Raw genomic sequence first — 22,190 nt, forward strand, 5'->3', positions numbered from 1 at the left:
CACCTCAGGGCGAGTGCGGAGAGCAGGAACAGGACACACCGGACTGGGCAGATGCACTGGAGGCCTGATGCGTGGGGCTGGCACAGGTGGCGCCAGACTGGTAACACGCACCTCAGGGCAAGTGCGAGGAGCAGGCACAGGGCGTACCAGGCTGGATAGACTCACTGGAGGCCAGGTGCATGGGGCAGGTACAGGATATACTGGGCCGTGGAGGCGCACCGGAGGTCTCGAACGTACAGCTGGCACAACCAGTCTTGGCTGGATGCTTACTTTCGCCCGGCAAATGCGGGGCGCTGGCACAGGATGCACTGGGCTGTGAATGCGCACTGGTGACACAGTGCGCAGAGCCGGCGCAGGATATCCTGGACCGAGGAGGCATACTGGAGACCAGGAGCGCTGAGCTGGCACCACCCTTCCTGGCTGAATGCTCACTCTAGCCCGGCAAATGCGGGGCGCTGGCAGCGAGCGCACCGGGCTGTGAATGCGCCCTGGAGATACAGTGCGCATCTCCGCAAAACACGGTGCCCGACTGATATTGATATTGTTCTTGTACATACTGTATATTGTTTTATTTATATTGACACTATCCATTTCTGATATTGCTACTATGCAAGTAACCATTTGGCTATACTGTTTACACCTTCTGTGGAGACCCATCCACTTGGCAAGATGTTGCTGGGGGTTATAGCATTTCTTTCACATGACCCATCAATTTAGACAAGTGTGTCGGAAAGCATCATCTAATATTTATAAAATATTTTTATCTGGACACTTTCTGTTTACCTGGAATTGTCCCTTATTGTAGGCTACTACTTTTACCACTTTTAGTCTTAATCTTTACTACACTACTCACTGTTTGGCACAAGATCTCACATGTGAATTCTTAAACAGGTGGGTGGGACTGGCATAAGAGGGTGTGAACAATGCTGGGTGTAGACAACAGGGTGTAGACAAAGAAGAGCTCTCCAATAGGTACCAAAACATTCAAAGGCCATTTTCACAAAAGTGAGATTACAAGTTTATCAACTTTGAAAGCAGAATTACTTTCCCATTGTTCCTAAAAATGCAGTGTATGGTATACCATTTTGTAGCTCTGAGTCTCTGCTTTTATCCAATGTAAAAAACACAATTTCAGATTTTGCTACATAAGACCGATTTGAGCAGGTCGGTCACATATTATGTTTCACTGAGTCGTGGCTGAACGACGACACAGATAATATAGAGCTGGCTGGGTTTACTGTGCATCGGCAGGACAGACAAGCTACATCTGGTAAGACGAGGGGCGGGGGTGTGTGTCTATATGTCAATAACAGCTGGTGCGCAATGTCTAATATTAAAGAAGAAGTCTCGAGGTATTGCTCGCCTGAGGTAGAGTACCTCATGATAAGCTGTATACCACACTATCTACCAAGAGAGTTCTCATCTATATTATTCGTAGCCATCTATTTACCACCACAAACCGATGTTGGCACTAAGACCGTACTCAACATGCTGTATATGGCCATAAGCAAACAAGAAAATGCTCATCCAGAAGCGGTGCTCCTAGTGGCCGAGGACTTTAATGCAGGCAAACTTAAATCCGTTTTAGCTCATTTCTACCAGCATGTCACATGTGCAACCAGAGGAAAAAAACTCTAGACCACCTTTACTCCACACACAGAGACGCATACAAAGCTCTCCCTCGACCTCCATTTGGCAAATCTGACCATAATTATATCCTCCTGATTCCCGCTTACAAGCAAAAGCTAAAGCAGGAAGTACCAGTGACTTGCTCAATACGGAAGTGGTCAGATGACGCGGATGATACGCAACAGGACTGTTTTGCTAGCACAGACTGGAATATCTTCCGGGATTCACCCAATGGCATTGAGAAGTATACCACCTCAGTCACCGTCTTAATCAATAATTTATCGACGACGTTGTCCCCACAGTGATCGTACGTACATATCCTAACCAGAAGCTATGGATTACAGGCAACATCCGCATCCAGCTAAAGGCTAGAGCTTCCGCTTTCAAGGAGTGGGACACTAATCCGGACACTTATAAGAAATCCCGCTACGCCCTCATACGAACCATCAAACAGGCAAAGCGTCAGTACAGGATTAAGATTGAATCCTACTACATCGGCTCGTCGTATGTGGCAGGACTTGAAAACAATTACGGACTACTAAGGGAAATCCAGCCGCGAGCTGCGCAGTAAAGTGAGCCTACCATAAATGGCTAAATGCCTTTTATGCTTGCTTCGAGGCAAGCAACATTGAAGCATGCATGAGAGCACCAGCTGTTCCGGGTGATTGTGTGATCATGCTCTCCGTAGCCAATGTGAGCAAGACCTTTAAACAGATCAACATTCACAAAGCTGCGGGGCAGGACAGATTACCAGGACGTGTACTCAAAGCATACACGGACCAACTGGCAAGTGTCTTCACTGACATTTTCAAACTCTCCCTGACTGAGTCTGTAATACCTACATGTTTCAAGCAGACCACCACAGTCCCTGTGCCTAAGGAAGTGAAGGTAACCTGCCTAAATGATTACCGCCCCGTAGCACTCACATCGATAGACATAAAGTGCTGTGAAAGGCTGGTCATGACTCACATCAACACCATCATCGCAGAAACAGCAATCGCAATTCCACTCCATACTGCTCTTTCCCACCTGGACAAAAGGAACACCTATATGAGAATGCTGTTCATTGACTACAGCTCAGCGTTCAACACCATAGTGCCCTCAAAGGTCATCACTAAACACCTCCCTCTGCAACTGGATCCTGGACTTCTTGACGGGCCACCCCAGGTGGTAAGGGTAGGCAACAACACATCTGCCAAGCTGATCCTTAACACTGGGGCCCCTCACAAGTATGTGCTTAGTCCCCTCCTGTACTCCCTGTTCACCCATGACTGCGTGGCCAAACATGACTCCAACGCCATCATTAAGTTTGCTGATGACACAACAGTGGTAGGCCTGATCACTGATAACGATGAGACAGCCTATAGGGAGGAGGTCAGAGACCTGGCAGTGTGGTGCCAGGACAACAACCTCTCCCTCAGTGTGAGAAAGACAAAGGAGCTGATCGTGGACTACAGGAAAAGGCGGGCCGAATAGATCCCCTTTAACATTGACGGGGCTGTAGTGGAGCGAGTCAAGAGTTTCAAGTTCCTTGGTGTCCACATCACCAACGAATTATCATGGTCCAAACATACCAAGACAGTCGTGAAGAGGGCACGACAACAGCTTTTAGCCCTCAGGAGACTGAAAGATTTGGCATGGGTCCGCAGATCCTCAAAAAGTTCTACAGCTACACCATCGAGAGCATCCTTACCGATTGCATCACCGCCTGGTATGGCAACCGTAAGGCGCTACAGAGGGTAGTGCGTACGGCCCAGTACATCACTGGGGCCAAGCTTCCTGCCATCCAGGACCTATATACTAGGCGGTGTCAGAGGAAGGCCCAAAAAATTGTCAAAGACTCCAGTCACCCAAGTCATAGACTGTTCTCTCTGCTACCGCACTACAAGCGTTGACAGAGCGCCAAGTCTAGGACCAAAAGGCTCCTTAACAGCTTCTAACCCCAAGCCATAAGACTGCTGAACAATTAATAAAATGGCCACTCGGACTATTTTCATTGACCCCCCCCATTTGTTTTTACACTGCTGCTACGCTCTGTCTAATATCTATTATCTGTGCATAGTCACTTTACCCATACCTACAGGTACAAATTACCTAGACTAACCTGTATCCCCGCACATTGACTCCGTACCGGTACCCCATCTATATAACCTTGTTATTGTTATTGTATTGTGTTACTTTTTATAATTTTTGACTACTACTATCAGGTATGAAGGTAAGATCCAGATGCAGACAACGTCGAATAAATCATAATCCAACAGGGGCAGGCAATAGACAGGTCAAGGCAGACAGGGGTCTGTAAACCAGAGGTGGGGCAACAGTACCTGGCGGCAGGCAGGGTCAGGGTTAGGCAGACGTCAGTAATCCAGAGGGGGGCAAAGGTACAAGTCGGCAGGCAGGGTCAGGGGCAGGCAGAGTGGTAGGCTGGCGGGCTCATAGTCAGGACAGGCAAGGTTCAAAAACAGTAGGACAAGAAAAGAGAGATTGCGAAAAGCTGGAGCTGAGACACAAAACGCTGGTTGACTTGAACAAACAAGATGAACCTGCAACAGACACACAGAGAAAACAGGTATAAATACACAGGGGATATTGGGGAAGATGGACGAGACTTGGAGGGGGGTGGAGACAATCACAAAGACAGGTGAAACAGATAAGGTTATTTCCTTCTGGTTTGCGCCTAGTGGGACTATCATTTGTTTTTCAACAGGACAATGATCCAACACACCTCCAGGCTGTTTAAGAGCTATTTGACCAAGAAGGAGAGTGATGGAGTGCTGCATCAGATGACCTGGCCTCCACAATCACCTGACCTCAACCCAATTGAGATAGTTTGGGATGAGTTGGACCGCAGAGTGAAGGAAAAGCAGCCAACAATTGCAATATGTGTGAACTCTCTGAAGACTGTTGGAAAAAATATTCCAGGTGAAGCTAGTTGAGAGAATGTCAAGCGTGTGCAAAGCTGTCATCAAGGGAAAGGGTGGCTACCTTGAAGAATCTCAAATATATGTTTAACCCTTTTTTGGTTACTACATGATTCCATATGTGTTATTTCATAGTTTTGATGTCTTCACTGTTATTCTACATCCAGAGATGTTTGATCGGGTTCAAGTCCATTCTTTGACAGGGCCACTCAAGAACATTCAGAGACTTGTCCCAAAGCCACTCCCGCATCTTGGCTGTGTGCTTAGGGTCGCTGTCCTGTTAGAAGGTGAACCTCACCCCAGTCTGAGGTCCTGAGCACTCTGGAGCAGGTTTTCATCAAGGATCTCTCTGTACTTTGCTCCGTTCATCTTTCCATACAAACCTGACCCGTCTCCCAGTCCCTAATGCTGAAACATCCCACAACAGCATGCTTACACCACCATGCTTCACCGTAGGGATGGTGCCAGGTTTCCTCCAGACCAGAGAATCTTGTTTCCCATGGTCTACGAGTTTTTATATGCCTTTTGGCGAACTCCAAGCAGCTTTCGTATGCCTTTTACTGAGGAGTGACTTCCATCTATGCCACTCTACCATAAAGGCCTGATTGGTGGAGTGCTGCAGAGATGTTTGTCCTTCTGGAAGGTTTTCCCATCTCTACAGAGGAACTCTAGAGCTCTGTCAGAGTGACCATCAGGTCTTGGTCACCTCCCTGACCAAGGCCCTTCTCCCCCGATTGCTCAGTTTGGCCGGCCGGCCAACTGTAGGAAGAGTCTTGCTGATCCAGACTTCTTCCATTTAAGAATGATGGAGGCCACTGTGTTCTTGGGGACCTGCAATTCTGCAGAAATGTTTTGGTACCCTTCCCCAGATTTGTTCCTCGAAACAATCCTGTCTCGGAGCTCAACGGACAATTACTTCATCCTCATGGCTTGGTTTTTGCTCTGACATGCACTGTCAACTGTGAGACCTTATATAGACAGGTGTGTGCCTTTCCAAATCATGTTCAATCAATTGAATTTACCACAGGTGGACTCCAATCACGTTGTAGAAACATCTCAAGGATGATAAATGGAAACAGGATGCATCTGAGCTCAATTTCGAGTCTCATTGCAAAGGGTCTGAATACTTATGTAAATAAGGTATTTTTTTTATAGATTTGGTAAAATTTCAAAAAACCTGTTTCCACTTTGGCATTATGGGATATTGTGTGTAGATTGATGAGGAATTTACTTGATTTTATCCATTTTAGAATAAGACAGTAACTTAACAAAATGTGGAGAAATGGAAGGGGTCTGAATAATTTCCCAAGGCACTGCATTGCTGTGGAAGCTGGATGTATTTCTGACACACTTGTTTCTGAACATGGACATATTGGGCTTGTAAATTATCTGTTGATTTAGTTTGCTTCCTGTAACTCTGCCATCGACTGTATGGGATCAAATTTGAGTTTCAAGAACAGTTCAGCAGATGTGGTTTGATACCATCTCTATGACGCAGGGTCATGAATCAATCCCAAACTACTTTAGGCTGCATGTATTTCTGACACCCAGTTTGGATCATGGTTGGAAAAGGTCACTAGGCAGGGGGTAATAACTGTGGACTTGTTTGTCCAAAGATCTGTACAACTGAAAAACACAACAACTCCCCATTTGATCCAAGTGTTTATCCTTGTAAATGTATTAGATGAATATTTCATTGACATTACACTGTATGCTGAAAGGGGGGGCACAGAGAGATCCGATACAGGCAAGCACATTATTTTGACCTTATTAGTCAACCATGAGGTCCTCACATTGCTGACACCGTCATAGATTTACAGCAAGATATGTGACCTGGAAAATAAGATCTGAATTAACCGAGCCAAGATTGGATGTTTAGTAGGTCCATGCCGCAGCATGTGAAATTTCAAATCCAGATATAGATTTGAGTGGCTTTGACATTTTAATGGATTGAATCATGTAAACAAAATGCTGACGTGATCCAAGGCTCTGGGGTGTCTCAGGCCAACTACTTTGCAGGTCGTTTCACAGAACAAAATGTATTGGATCAACAGTTGCTATCTGATCCCCCCCAAAGCCCTGATAAAATACAAATGTACAATAACAGTTTTATAATGACAGTTCACTCAACTGCTTAATGACATCTGACAGTTAATAACAGTATATCAGGGACCTGAAACTCCTGTTCTGGACAGCCCATCCACATGGGGTGCAGGCTTTTATTCCACCCTAGCACTAACACAGTGGGTTCAGCTACATCAAATGATCATAACCTTCAATTTAGCCCTTAATTACTTGAAATCAGGTTGGGATTCCTATGAGTTGGGAGCCATCAGCCAATGAAGAAGAATAGAATTGACTACTCTAAAATGGAGATAGCCTCAATGGCACTGCCCATGCGGTCACAGACACTATAATGGCACAGATACAAATATGAGTCCTCTATCTATCTGTTGTTAACACACAGTATCTGACCTCTCATTGGCTAAAATGGTCACACCTAATCTCACCTCCTCCCATTTCCATTATTAGAATGGTCTTTAAAATATATTGTCAATATAATAAACAATCTTTGGCAAAATCAACTTGTTGTGAAGGGTCATGCTACTCCTACAGGACTCCCAATTGCTTCTAATTACCCTAGGCCACGCCCCTTCCCTCCACACCTGTTACCACTCCCTAATAATCTCTCCACTGCCTTTCTACAACCCTTTCATTTCCATTTAGAATTGGTGAGTAGATGGCGGCATGCACATTCAAATTGTGTCAACGCCTTTATACCATAGAAGAGAATTGGAGATGGCGGAAACTGAGGATTTGTTTGAAAATGCTTGTGAGTCGAGTGAAGCTAATAGTACAGAAAGTGAGAATGAGTGGGTTACCGTGGCGAAGAAAAAGGGTAACAAGAGAAGCAAAGCTGTGGTGGAAAAAAGACTCTTTTTTAGTCGGAGTGAGGTATTTTAGATCAATGCTACTTGGGAAATCCGTTTAACATCTCCAGGAATATTTGGAACGTGTTGGAGGAAAGTGTGGAGTCGGTGAGAGTCACAAGAAGTGTTCTTATTTTTTTTTGTGTGTGTGTCTGCGGAGCAGAATAAGCATATATAGAGTTCAGTGTGTCAAATCGGAGGGCCTGTTGTCCGGACCTCTGGCAGTCTCTAAGGGGGTGCCACAGGGTTCAATTCTCGGGCCGACTCTCTTCTCTGTATACATCAATGATGTCGCTCTTGCTGCTGGTGATTCTCTGATCCACCTCTACGCAGACGACACCATTCCGTATACTTCTGGCCCCCTTTTCGACACTGTGTTAACTAACCTCCAGACAAGCTTCAATGCCATACACTCTCCTTCCGTGGCCTCCAACTGCTCTTAAATGCAAGTAAATCTAAATGCATGCTATTCAATCGATCACTGCCCGCACCTGCCTGCCCGTCCAGCATCACTACTCTGGACGGCTCTGACTTAGAATACGTGGACAACTACAAATACCTAGGTGTCTGGTTAGACTGTAAACTCTCCTTCCAGACTCACATTAATTAAGCATCTCCAATCCAAAATTAAATCTAGAATCGGCTTCCTATATCGCAACAAAGCATCCTTCACTCATGCTGCCAAGCATACCCTCGTAAAACTGACCATCCTACCGATCCTCGACTTTGGTGATGTCATCTATAAAATAGCCTCCAACACTCTACTCAACAAATTGGATGCAGTCTATCACAGTGCCATCCGTTTTGTCACCAAAGCCCCATACACTACCCACCACTGCGACCTGTACACTCTCGTTGGTTGGCCCTCGCTTCATACTCGTCACCAAACCCATTGGCTACAGGTTATCTACAAGACTCTGCTAGGTAAAGCCCCGCCTTATCTCAGCTCACTAGTCACCAACTCGTAGCACGCGCTCCAGCAGGTATATATCACTGGTCACCCCCAAAGCCAATTCCTCCTTAGGTCGCCTTTCCTACCATTTCTCTGCTGCCAATGACTGAAACGCACTGCAAAAATCACTGAAGCTGGAGACTCATATCTCCCTCACTAGCTTTAAGCACCAGCTGTCAGAGCAGCTCACAGATCCCATCTGTAAACAGCTCATCTATCTACCTCATCCCCATACTGTATTTATTTTATTTATCTTGCTCCTTTGCACCCCAGTATCTCTACTTTCACATTCATCTTCTGCACATCTAACATTCCAGTGTTTAATTGCTATATTGTAATTACTTCACCACCATGGCCTATTTATTGCCTTAACTTCCTTATCTTACCTCATTTGCGCTCACTGTATATCTACTTTTTGTTTTCTTTTTTCTATTGTATTATTGACTGTATGTTTTGTTTATTCCATGTGTAACTCTGTGTTGTTGTATGTGTCGAATTGCTATGCTTTATCTTGGCCAGGTCGCAGTTGCAAATGAGAACTTGTTAGTCAAAGACTCCAGTCACCCAAGAGATATTTTGTTTTTTAAATATATACATTTTAGAGTGGAATTTTTCCTCTATGGATTGTCGTACTAGGCTGCCTATAGAGGGGGTTATTTCTGGGGTGGCGCAATAAATAAAGGAAGAAGATAAAACTGAAGATATATCGATGGAGTGGTTGGTGTTTGTCGATTGACCTGTATGGTGGATGGGGAAAAGAAATGAACTTCATCCATGCTACTGTTCTTTGATGAGTCTCTCCCTTCTCATTTAAAGTTAGGATTCATGAGATACCCTCTTGGAGCTTTTGGTCACAAACCCCTTTAGTGTCATAAATGGAACCCCCATCGAAGAATGTAGAAGTGGTTCACTGCACTCAGTTAGGATAAATGTTACACTCCATTTCACTGCATATCTAATAAAGTCCCAACATCATTTGTACACACGTGGTACATTTCCTTGAGAAGTCACACTGCAAAAGGGGAAACTATCGGCCTAACCCACTAAATGACAAGCTAATGTCTCATAGGCAGTTGTTTGTCTAACGTTTTAAAATACCATTTTATGTTTCTACATTTCCACAACCTAACCTTCCTATCAGCCGTTACAAGCCCCAACTCCAACTCCTAAACCTTAATCAATCTTAATCAAACCCTCCCCTCATGTGCTCTCTCTTCCTGTTCCGCTGTGTAATAAATACTGAACCTGGATTCTTAATCTCAATCTCCTCATTGCATTCTGACAATGAAAACATTCTACTACAATAAATCCTTTGTTCTATATTTATTCCTTTATTTTGGGGGATTTGCCTGTATTGAATTGTTCGGTATTACTGCACTGCTAGGAACATAAGCATTTCGCTGCACCTGTGATAACATCTGCAAAATATGTGTTAAGTGACCAATAACATTTGATTTACAACTAATCATGATCTTCAATTTAGCCCTTAATTACTTTAAATCAGGTCCAGTACGTTAGTGCTGGAGTGGAAGAAATACAATTAGTTCAATCAGGAAGTAAACAAAATTCAAAAATTTCACAATGCTTTTAAATAGACATCATTTCAGTTCACTTCCTGAATTTACTTGAAATGACCCCTGATCTGAATTGTAAGAAGACCCATGGCTGTAAAGTCAGATGAGGTCTTTGTAGCCAAATGCACAGTTGTCTAGTTGGGTATGACAGCTGTACATATTCCTCTGACACTGATCTAAGGTAAGTTATATCCTAGAGGGTAAATTCTGCCCAGAGCAAGTTTGGAGCTAAACATGTCCCTCAAATACAAAAACGCAGGTCATAGATCATGCAAGATCTTTGCACATTAAAATGAATATCATAAATGTTTTGTCTGCATGGTGCTAATGTTCTCTCCACCCACAAACATGGCAAGTAAATATCTTGTCTAATAACAGTGGGGTCGGTGCCAGAATAAAGCTGCGTTGGCAGATATACCGAACAATAAACCTTGGCTGCAGTGAAGATGAGAGCACAGTCCAAGAAATGAAAAGGCCTTGATGGGATCCTTCTAGATGGTCAGTGTACTAGTGTATCCAGCAGATATGGGGCTTCTTGTACTGATGTGCTGGGTGGACACGGCATAAAGAATGAATCAATATTAATATATAATAGTAGATAAGGTAATCCAAGCAATAACAATAACCCTAGAGCGGTAACAAATAAATAAAATGGATGGCATTTAAACCCATTCTGACACAAAGAGAAGAGTCAGGTGTGAGAGATTGTGTAGGTCTCTATCTATACATACATGCACTTTGCTATATGTTCCCTGCCTATGTCCCCAGTTACTGCCAATATAGGCGTAAACTTTTGAACACCAAAAAAAGAACGCCCTTCTCTGTTATGGACATATTAATTTGTTTCATACCTTTTAGAACCCCACCCTCTGTCACGTCCTGACCAGCAGATGGAGCTAGTGTTTTAGTTTTGGGGTCAGGACGTGGCATGTTTGTGTTGGTTAAATGTTGGGTGGATGATTGGGACTTCCAATTGAAGGCAGGTGTGTATAGTTGCCTTTGATTGGAAGTCCTATATAGGTGTGTGTGTTTTTCTTTGGGGTTGTGGGTGGTTGTTTTTGCACTGCGTTTCTAGCCTGCAGAACTGTAGCTGTTGTCACTTCGTTTGTATTGTTAAGTGGATGCTTTACTCCTTTATTTTAATTAAAGATGAGTATTCACATACCTGCTGCGCCTTGGTCTTCTCTCCATGACAACTTGCGTTACAGAACCACCCACCAAAGGACCAAGCAGCAGAAGAGGAGGAAGCCACAGGAGAAGAAAATGGAGGAATGGACCTGGCAGGACGAAAGAAAATTCTGGGCGGACAAGTTAAGGGAGCTAAGGGAACCCGAGAGGCAGCCCCAAGATTTTTTTTGGGGGGGGCACACGGGTAGTTTGGCCAGGCCAGGGAAGAGCCGTAAGCCAGCTACCCGTGACTACAGGGAGGTGCGTACGAGGTGGAGGGCGCCATGTTACGTTGAGGTGCGCACCATCTCGCCTATACGGACGCACAGCCCAGTTCGCCCAGTACCAGCGCCCCGCAGGTGCCAGGGCAAGGGGAGCATTGAGCCGGAAGGGGTGATGCCAACCCTGCACTCAAGACCGCCAGTGCGCCCTTTCGGTCCGGTGTTTCCCGCTAGACACACTAGCATGGAGGTGCGTGTCTCCAGGCTGGTACGTCCAATACCTGCCCCACGCATCAGGAGTCAAGGGCGTAAACCCAGCCTCGCCAGTCAACAGTCACCAGAGCTGCCCGCCAGTCAACAGTCACCAGAGCTGCCCGCCAGTCAACAGTCGTCAGAGCTGCCCGCCAGTCAACAGTCGTCGGAGCTGCCCGCCAGTCAACAGTCGTCAGAGCTGCCCGCCAGTCAACAGTCGTCGGAGCTGCCCGCCAGTCAACAGTCGTCAGAGCTGCCCGCCAGTCAACAGTCGTCGGAGCTGCCCGCCAGTCAACAGTCGTCGGAGCTGCCCGCCAGTCAACAGTCGTCGGAGCTGCCCGCCAGTCAACAGTCGCCCGAGTGGCCAGACTGCGCTGAACTGCCGGAGTGGCCAGACTGCGCTGAACTGCCGGAGTGGCCAGACTGCGCTGAACTGCCGGAGTGGCCAGACTGCGCTGAACTGCCGGAGTGGCCAGACTGCCCTGAACTGCCGGAGTGGCCAGACTGCCCTGAACTGCCGGAGTGGCCAGACTGCCCTGAACTGCCGGAGTGGCCAGACTGCGCTGAACTGCCGGAGTGGCCAGACTGCGCTGAACTGCCGGAGTGGCCAGACTGCCCTGAACTGCCGGAGTGGCCAGACTGCCCTGAACTGCCGGAGTGGCCAGACTGCCCTGAACTGCCGGAGTGGCCAGACTGCGCTGAACTGCCGGAGTGGCCAGACTGCGCTGAACTGCCGGAGTGGCCAGACTGCGCTGAACTGCCGGAGTGGCCAGACTGCGCTGAACTGCCGGAGTGGCCAGACTGCCCTGAACTGCCGGAGTGGCCAGACTGCGCTGAACTGCCCGGAGTGGCCAGACTGCGCTGAACTGCCCGAGTGGCCCTCCTGCCCTCCGGCCCAGCCCGAGTGGCCCTCCTGCCCTCCGGCCCAGCCCGAGTGGCCCTCCTGCCCTCCGGCCCAGCCCGAGTGGCCCTCCTGCCCTCCGGCCCAGCCCGAGTGGCCCTCCTGCCCTCCGGCCCAGCCCGAGTGGCCCTCCTGCCCTCCGGTCCAGCCCGAGTGGCCCTCCTGTCCCCCGGCCCAGCCCGAGGGGCCCTCCTGTCCCCCGGCCCAGCCCGAGGGGCCCTCCTGTCCCCCGGCCCAGCCTGAGGGGCCCTCCTGTCCTCCGGCCCAGCACGAGTGGTCCGTCTGCCAGGGTCAGCCCAAGTGGCCCATCTGCCCGGCGCAGCTAGCAGCGCCACCGAAGTGGGCTACGCCGACGGTGGAGCAAGGTCCACGCCCTGCACCTGAGCCACCTCCAGGATAGGTGGGTTGGGGAGGGAGGGTGTAGCACAGTGCCGTCGGTGACGGCAGCCACCCTCCCTTCCCTCCCTTATTGTTTTAGGGTTATTGTTTATGGGTTTTGTGTTGTTTTTTTTTTGTTGGTAGGTGCATTCCGGGGTCTGCGCCTTGAGGGGGGGGTACTGTCACGTCCTGACCAGCAGATGGAGCTAGTATTTTAGTTTTGGGGTCAGGACGTGGCATGTTTGTGTTGGTTAAATGTTGGGTGGATGATTGGGACTTCCAATTGAAGGCAGGTGTGTATAGTTGCCTTTGATTGGAAGTCCTATATAGGTGTGTGTGTTTTTCTTTGGGGTTGTGGGTGGTTGTTTTTGCACTGCGTTTCTAGCCTGCAGAACTGTAGCTGTTGTCACTTCGTTTGTATTGTTAAGTGGATGCTTTACTCCTTTATTTTAATTAAAGATGAGTATTCACATACCTGCTGCGCCTTGGTCTTCTCTCCATGACAACTTGCGTTACACCCTCCTGCTGAATACGTGGCATAACCAATGTCTTCAGTGTTTTTGTTTCTCCTATAACTCCCAAGGGGTCTTACTAATCACACCACACAACCCAAAAGTACCCAAAACAACCCCAAACAGCTACCCAACAGAACCCAAAAGAACCACAAACAAGCCCACTGTAAGAGGATTGCAGTAACCCGCCATCTATAACCGTACTTCATCGAATTTCTTCACTTTGACGTGGTTTGAGTGTGATCGCGGGTGGGTACGTTCCTTCGAATATCATCAAGTTAACATTCAGTCGAACCACACCCAGGCGAGAACGAGTCTATAACGGATACATTGTTTAAGATTTGGGAATGGGATTCACTATGGACTTACACCAAGCATATGGCAGTATACTGTACTCAAAACGTATTAGGATCAAACCATGTAGAACTTCAGTCAATTCAGGGATTTTAAGACTTCATTAGACAGTTCGTCAATCATTTAGTTACGGGTTACAGATATTTGTATTTATCCTTTATGTAACTTGAGAAAGTCACATCGAGATTGACAATGAGCCATGGACTAGAAAGCAGCATTCATATAGTAAACATATGAAACACAACACAACATACAGTGCCTTTGGAAATCTTTCAGACCCCTTGACTTTTTCCACATTTTGTTACATTACAGCCTTATTCTAAAATGGATTAAATAAATGTTTTTCCTCAGAAATCTGCACACAATACCCCTGATGAAAAACTGAAAACAGGTTTTAGACATTTTTGCAAATGTATTAAAAAAAACAAAAAAAAATACCTTATTTACATAAGTATTCAGACCCTTTGCTATGAGACTTGAAATTGAGCTCAGGTGCATCCTGTTTGCATTGATCATTCATTGGAGTCCACCTGTGGTAATTTCAATTGATTGAACATGATTTGGAAAGGCACACCCCTGTCTATATAAAGTCCCACAGTTGACAGTGCGTCAGAACAAAAATGAAGCCATAATGTTGAAGGAATTGTCCGTAGAGCTCAGACAGGATTGTGTCGAGGCACAGATCTGGGGAAGGGTACCAAGAAATGTCTGCAGCATTGAAGGTCCCCAAGAACACAGTGGCCTCCATCATTCTTAAATGGAAGAAGTTTGGAACCAGCAAGACTCTTCCTAGAGCTGGGCGCCCGCCCAAACTGAGCAATTGGTGTAGAAGTGCCTTGGTCAGGGAGGTGACCAAGAACCCGATGGTCACTCTGACAGAGATCTAGAGTTCCTCTGTGGAGATGGGAAAACCTTCCAGAAGGACAACCATCTCTGCAGCACTCCACTAATCAGGCCTTTATGGTAGAGTGGCTAGATGGAAGCCACTCCTCAGTAAAAGGCACATGACAGCCCGCTTGGAGTTTGCCAAAAGGCACCTAAAGACTCTCAGACCATGAGAAACAAGATTCTCTGGTCTGATGTCATTGACCTGAGTGCGAAGCGGCAGGTCTGGAGGAAACCTGGCACCATCCCTACGGTGAAGCATGGTGGTGACAGCATCATGCTATAGGGATGTTTTTCAGCGTTAGGGACTGGGAGACTAATCAGGATCGAGGCAAAGATGAACGGAGCAAAGTACATAGAGATCCTTGATGAAAACCTGCTCCAGAGCACTCAGGACCACAGACTGGGGTGAAGGTTTACCTTCCAACAGGACAACAACCCTAAGCACACATCCAAGACAACGCAGGAGTGGCTTCGGGACAAGTATCTGAATGTCCTTGAGTGGCCCAGCCAGAGCCAGCACTTGAACCCGAACGAACATCTCTGGAGAGACATGAAAATAGCGGTGTAAAATGTTCCACGATAATAGTTCAGCAAAGCTAAAAGCACTCCTACCGAACTCTGTTCTTTTGTAGGGAACATTGTATAAAATGACTTCCTACCAAACTCTGTTTTTGTATTTGGAACATTATATAAAATGACTCCCTACCTAACTCTGTTTTTATATTTGGAACATTATATCACAGGGGGGACGCGCTTGTAGTAATGGATGGAGTGGGATGGGTGCAATGGTTCCAAATACAGCAAACACATGGATTCCATGCGTTTGATGCCATTCAATTTGCTCCTTTCCAGTTATTATTATGAGCTGCCCTCCCATCCACAGCCTCCACTGCATTATATAAATTGGCTTCCTACCAAACTTTGTTCTTGTGTTGGGAACATGATATAAAATGACTTCCTATCAAACTCTGTTCTTGTGTTGGGAACATTGTATAAAATGACTTCCTACCAAACTCTGTTCTTGTGTTGGGAACATTAAATAAAATAAAATAAAATGCTACATATAAGAGGTCTCTGACATTCTTTTTTTCAAGTTTAGTTTTCAGTGAACATGTGGCTTTATAAAATTCTTCCTCAAAATATGCCACATTTTCATTACTTGAGAACAAATTAGCAAACCCCTTCTACCACTCATTAAGTACCTGTGTGTTATCAGAGTTTAACCCCCCCTGCTCTTCATTAAGTATCTTTTTGCTATCAGAGTTCAACCCCCCCCCCACCACACCGCTCTTCCCAGGCTTCCAATTGAACTTTTTTGTTGTTGTTTTGTTGTTCCTAACTTATTAGGTTCCATAACTGTAGAGTATTTCATATCTGTATCTACTCAAGGTGTAATAACTGCCCTCTGTTATGTGTTAAGATGGCCTCTTTTTTTTCCTATCTTTGCACTGTGTAAATAAGGGCTCCTCACATTACAGACCACAGATCCCTTAACTCATCATCCCAAAATGGCTCATTTAGCTTATTTCAGGTAATATTCTTTATTCAAATCATATTTTCCCATTTCATTTAAGTCATTTGGCAGATGCTCTAATCCAGAGGGATTTACAGTAGTGAGTACATACATTTTCATATTTGTTTGTATTGGTCCCCCTAGAGGAATTGAACCCACAGCCCTGGCATTGCAAGTGCCATGCTCTACCAACTGAGCCACACGGGACCAAATTATAGCACAAAATGTTTCATACCACACGTCTAAAGTTTCAATGAGTTCTAACAGTGTTCTGTGTGCCATTTCAGACCAAAGGAAATCATTTGCCATATTTATTTTCTTACATTTATCCCTTTGCAGGGTATGTGTATGTTGCCCCGAGTGATGCTCAGTGGTCTCTCAGAAAATTCATGGCCAACAGAAGAGGCCAGAAATAAAGGTCATCGTTGAAGCCAGCTCAGCTGCTAAGCAGTTTATATCAGAGTGTAATAAAAGTTTGAGGCAGTTATATCGCTGTCAGCAATATGAGTGGATAAGATTATTGAAATACTGTACTGGTGTTATGTAAGTCATAAGAATCCTACTGGACCGTTTTAGCCAACTGAAATGTGAGACTAATAAAAGCGCCTCCAGAATCTTCAATAGGATATAGCTCGTTCCACATAATGAGTCCCTTTTGGGTAGTGAAACTTGGCGAATAAAAACATTTGATTTCACCTAATTTTAACATTCCGTCGTAAAGAGAACATGTTCAACTTAATAAAACACGTTTCCCATCGAAAGAAGTTCAACAAAAATAATACTATAGTTGTCACGCCCTGACCTGAGAGAGACTGTTTATTTCTCTACTTTGTTAGGTCAGGGTGTGGGGTGGGCATTCTATGGTTTATATTTCTATGTTTTGGCCAGGTATGGTTTCCAATCAGAGGCAGCTGCCTATCGTTATCTCTGATTGGGAACCATACTTAGGCAGCCCTTTTTCCTCCTTGAGTTGTGGGATCTTTTTTATGTACTGCTTTGTAAAGCCTGCAAGACGTGATGGTCGTTTTCCATTGTTTATTATTTTGTTTAAGTGTTCAGAGTTAACATAAATATCAAGATGAACACATACCACGCTGCACCTTGGTCTACTCCTTTGGACAACCGTTACAGAAGACCCCACCACCAAAGGACGAAGCAGCGTGGGCAGGATGACTGGACCTGGGAGGAAATCCTGGATGGGGCAGGACCCTGGACAAGTTCTGGGGAGTATCGCCGTCCGCAAGAGGAGATAGAGGCAGCGAAAGTGGAACGGCGATACTGGGAGGAACAGGCAAGGCAACAACGGAACCCGAGAGGCAGCGCCAAAACATTTTGGGGGGGGGGCACACGGGGAGATTGACGAAGTCAGGGTTGAGACCTGAGCCAACTCCCCGTGCTTACTGTGGGGAGCGAGTGACCGAGCAACCACCGTGTTATGCTGTGACAGTGTGCACTCACAGCCCGGTGCGCTCGGTGCAAGCTCCTCACCATTGCCGTGCTAGAGTTGGCCGTCAGCCAGGAAGAAGTGTGCCGGCTCAGCGTTCCTGGTCTCCAGTGCATCTCTTCAGCCCAGGTTATCCTGCGCCAGCTCTACGCACGGTACAGCCCGTTTGTCCTGTGCCAGCGCGCCGCCCTTGCTGGGCTAAAATAACCATCCAGCCAGGACGAGGTGTGCCAGCCCTAAGCTCCAGACCTCCAGTGCGCCTCCACGGCCCAGTATAACCTGTGCCTCCTCTGCGCACCCAGTCTCCTGTGCATCTCCCCAGTCCGGTGAGACCGGTTCCAGCTCCACGTAGGAAGCCTCCAGTGATGATCTATGGTCCGAAACCTCCAGTGATGATCCATGGCACGAAGCCTCCAGTGATGATCCATGGCACGAAGCCTGTAGTGATAACCCATGGCACGAAGCCTCCAGTGATGATCCATGGCCCGAAACCTGTAGGGATGATCCATGGCACGAAGCCTCCAGTGATAATCCATGGACCGGAGCCTGTAGGGATAATCCATGGCAAGAAGCCTGTAGGGATGATCCATGGCCTGGAGCCTGTAGAGATGATCCATGGCACAAAGCCTCCAGTGATAATCCATGGCCCGGAGCCTCCAGTGATGATCCATGGCACTAAGCCTCCAGTGATGATCCATGGCACAGAGCCTGCAGTGACGGTCCCCAGTCTGGGACCTACAGCGATGCTCCCCAGTCCAGAGCCTTCAGCGACGCTCCCCAGTCCGGAGCCTTCAGCGACGCTCCCCAGTCCGGAGCCTCCAGCGACGCTCCCCAGTCCGGAGCCTCCAGCAACGCTCCCCAGTCCAGAGCCTCCAGCGACGCTCCGCAGCCCGGAGCCTTCAGCGATAGTCCGCAGCCCCGAGTCTTCAGCGACGGTCCGCAGCCCCGGTGACCCGCAGCCCCGAGTCTTCAGCGGCGGCCCGCAGCCCAGAGTCTTCAGCGGCGGTCGGCAGTTCAGAGCCTCCGGCGATGATCCATGGTCTGGTTCCTCCGGCGACACTGAACGGGGGGATCAGCGGGTGGTGTGGGGGCTATGCCCCGAACCAGAGCCGCCGCCAAGTATAGATGCCCACCCGGACCCTCCACTATAGGTTCGGGTTTGCGGCCGAGAGTCCGCACCTTTGGGGGGGTACTGTTACGCCCTGACCTGAGAGAGATGGTTTATTTCTCTACTTTGTTAGGTCAGGGTGTGAGGTGGGCATTGTATGGTTTATATTTCTATGTTTTGGCCAGCTATGGTTTCCAATCAGAGGCAGCTGCCTATCGTTGTCTCTGATTGGGAACCATACTTAGACAGCCCTTTTTCCTCCTTGAGTTGTGGGATCTTATTTTTGTACTGCTTTGTAAAGCCTGCAAGACGTGACATTCGTTTTCCCTTGTTTATTATTTTGTTTAAGTGTTCAGAGTTCAAATAAATATGAAGATGAACACACCACGCTGCACCTTGGTCTACTCCTTTGGACAACCGTTACAATAGTAAGTGCCTCTACATTAAGTGCAGAATAAGGTAACAGGATGGATCGTAACAGGGTTGAGGTTTTTATCTGAAATCAGCCATGAATCCCCTTGTGACAGGCTTGCTGTGTGCAACAGGGAAGGGCAATTGAATGAAAGCTTTACAAAACAAATGTAATTCTTAAAACATTTCTAGCCTCTATGTCTAAGGGTAACAGGGTTGACGTGTTATTCTTGACCCGCTCATTTTTCCACCACAAAGTGGCCAAAAAGAGTAGAACCAGCTCACCTGCTTTTACACCAACATTTGACTATTAGATGTTCAATGTTTGCATTGAAAAAAATATTTACAAAGGAGAAGGATTCATCATATTAAAACAGGAGTTCAGATCACATTGACCTTAAAATGAATCACTAATCACATGAAATAAATAATAATCTTCCAACATGTATTTGTCAAAGCAACAAAACAACTAGCAATGATAAAATGACTGGGGTTAAGGGGGTTAAAATCTTCCTAGAAGTCACAGAGGGTTCACAGAGGGACATTCCTAAATGCATGAATTTTGCCACTTTAGCAAGTCTTTATTTATATTACAGATCAGAGCATTTCATTAACTATAACAGGCTTTTAAAATGCAATATTGGTGCACAATTTCTACTTAAAATGTCAAATGGATGCTAAAGGGACTCATTTAGTGGAACGACTATCATACTGTTGATAAACTACATGACCAAAAGTATATGGACACCTGCTCGTCGAACATCTCATTCCAAAATCATAGGTATTAATATGGATTTGGTCCCGCCTTTGCTACTATAAAAGCCTCCACTCTTCTGGGAAGGCTTTCCACTACATGTTGGAACATTACTGTGGAGACTTGCTTTCATTCAGCCACAAGAGCATTAGTGAGGTCGGGCACTGATGTTGGGCGATTAGGCCTGGCTCGCAGTCGGCGTTCCAATTCATCCCAAAGGTGTTCGATGAAGTTGAGGTCAGGGCTCTGTGCAGACCAGTCAAGTTCTTCCACACCGATCTCGACAAACCATTTCTGTATGGGCCTCGCTTTGTGCACGGGGCATTGTCATGCTGAAACAGGAAAGGGCCTTCCCGAAACTGTTGCCACAATGTTGAGAGCACAGAGTTGTCTAGAATATCATTGTATGCTGTATCGCTAAGATTTCTTTTCACTGGAACTTAGGGGCCGGGCCTGAACCATGACAAAGAGCCCCAGACCATTATTCCCACTCCACCAAACTTTACAGTTGGCACTACACATTCGGGCAGGTAGCTTTCCTCCAAACCCAGATTTGTCCGTCAGACTGCCAGATGGTGAAGCGTGATTCATCACTCCAGAGAACGTATTTCCACTGCTTCTAAGTTCCACGGCAGCAAGCTTTACACCAATCCAGCTGGCGCTTGGCATTGGGCATTTTGATCTTAGGCTTGTGTGCGGCTGCTCGGCCATGGAAACCCATTTCATTAAGCTTCCGACAAACAGTTATTGTGCTGACAAAGGCAGTTTGGAACTCGATAGTGAGTGATGCAACCGAGGACAGACGATTTGTACGTGCTTCAGCTCTCAGCAGAAATTTGATGAGCTGACTTGTTGGAAAGGTGGCATCCTATGACAGTGCCACGTTGAAAGTCACTGAGCTCTTCAGCAAGGCCATTCTACTGCCAATGTTTGTCTATGGAGATTGCATGGCTGTGTGCTCGAATTTATACACCTGTCAGCATTGGGTGTGACTGAAATAGCCGAATCCATTCATTTGAAGGGGTGTTCACATACTTCTATGTATGTTTATATATAGTTTATCTAAACATTATATTTAACAGTTTTATGAGCTGTAATTAAAAGCCTAAATGTTTCCGTTCTAGCTTTTAAATATTAATTTAATATGGTTCCACCAGGGTGATAAATCAAACTAAGCAAGGCACGAGGTAACGGCCAACTCTGTCACAAGCATGAGGTGAGGAGACAGTTCAGATGTGTTTACAAGCTAAATAATATAAATAAAAGGTGAACATATATAACAAGTTGTTGATGAGGATTAATGTCAGTAAAATGGAAATAAATAAGGTCAGATTAGATTTAATGAAAACTATTTCAGGGTGTTGGGGCAACATGGATTCCACTACAGTATTTGAGGGTCAGTGGTAGTAACATTGGAATCAATTAGATTATACAAACTTTTGATATTGGTAATGAAATCTCTCATGTATGTTAATTCACTGAAATTCAATTCGGAGACAAACATTAAAAAGTAATGTAATCGGAATGTGGTGCTCCTGGAAGTGGGAGGTGCTAGTGATACACAGAAATAAACACCTCTCTCATCCAATTCATTTCCTTTCCCAGAGTGGTCCATAATTAACTTGTGCTTGGTTAGCACTTCCAACCAGATATAAGGAGGCTGAGGCCCCAACATCCTTAAGTCAGATACCTTCTTCTTCTGTGGTAAGACCTCTCCACCTCCTTAGATTTTTAAATGTGTCTCGTCCTTGCACTCAGCATCTGAGGCAACTGCACTATTTGAATTGAGTTCTGTAAGATTTTACAATATTAAATCAAGTGGCATTAAAAATAATGTTGTTTTATTATGTGTTTTACTTCAAATCTGTAACTTTCATTTACAGTAAAAAGTGGTGCTCCTGCACTTGAAAGGGTGTTCTAGAATGTAACTGGGTTTTCAGGGGTATTTATTTGAATTCCTAACAGAATGTGTGGATGTGTAGTAAAGGAAAGTTACCAGTTGCACCTGTAGTTGAATTTGAAATGTAATGATTGAGTTAAATGTTTTCTAGCCCTTTAGGGGATAAATGATAAGGCTTTAGACTTGTGTGTTTTCACAACACCCTAATGTGTCACAGGGTCCTCCAAGAAGTACACATTCATCTGTAGGAGGGGAAAAGAAGGTGAGACATGGTTTCAGTCTTCACATAAAAAGTGATGAGAATATTTTGTGAGAGACATCGCTCACCTAACTCTGTTGACTGGGGAGGAAGCACCACAGATTCAATCATGTTTCTTATTT

At 46.1% G+C, this 22,190-nt stretch overlaps 2 protein-coding genes across 3 annotated transcripts in view; both read left to right on the forward strand.

The window, feature by feature from the left end:
* The window catches only part of LOC106564162 (myosin heavy chain, fast skeletal muscle), a 530,774-nt gene that overhangs the window by 229,786 nt on the left and 278,798 nt on the right, over positions 1-22,190 (forward strand). The gene's annotated exons all lie outside the window — the stretch shown is intronic.
* LOC106593162 (myosin heavy chain, fast skeletal muscle-like) overlaps positions 22,031-22,190 on the forward strand; it is a 155,791-nt gene continuing 155,631 nt past the window's right edge. Inside the window, exon 1 of the mRNA XM_045710219.1 lies at positions 22,031-22,071. The gene's annotated coding sequence lies outside the window, so the exon portion shown is untranslated. The remainder of the gene's footprint in view (positions 22,072-22,190) is intronic.

Source organism: Salmo salar, chromosome ssa02 (genome assembly GCF_905237065.1).
Source record: "Salmo salar chromosome ssa02, Ssal_v3.1, whole genome shotgun sequence".
Classification (NCBI taxonomy): Eukaryota; Metazoa; Chordata; class Actinopteri; order Salmoniformes; family Salmonidae; genus Salmo; species Salmo salar.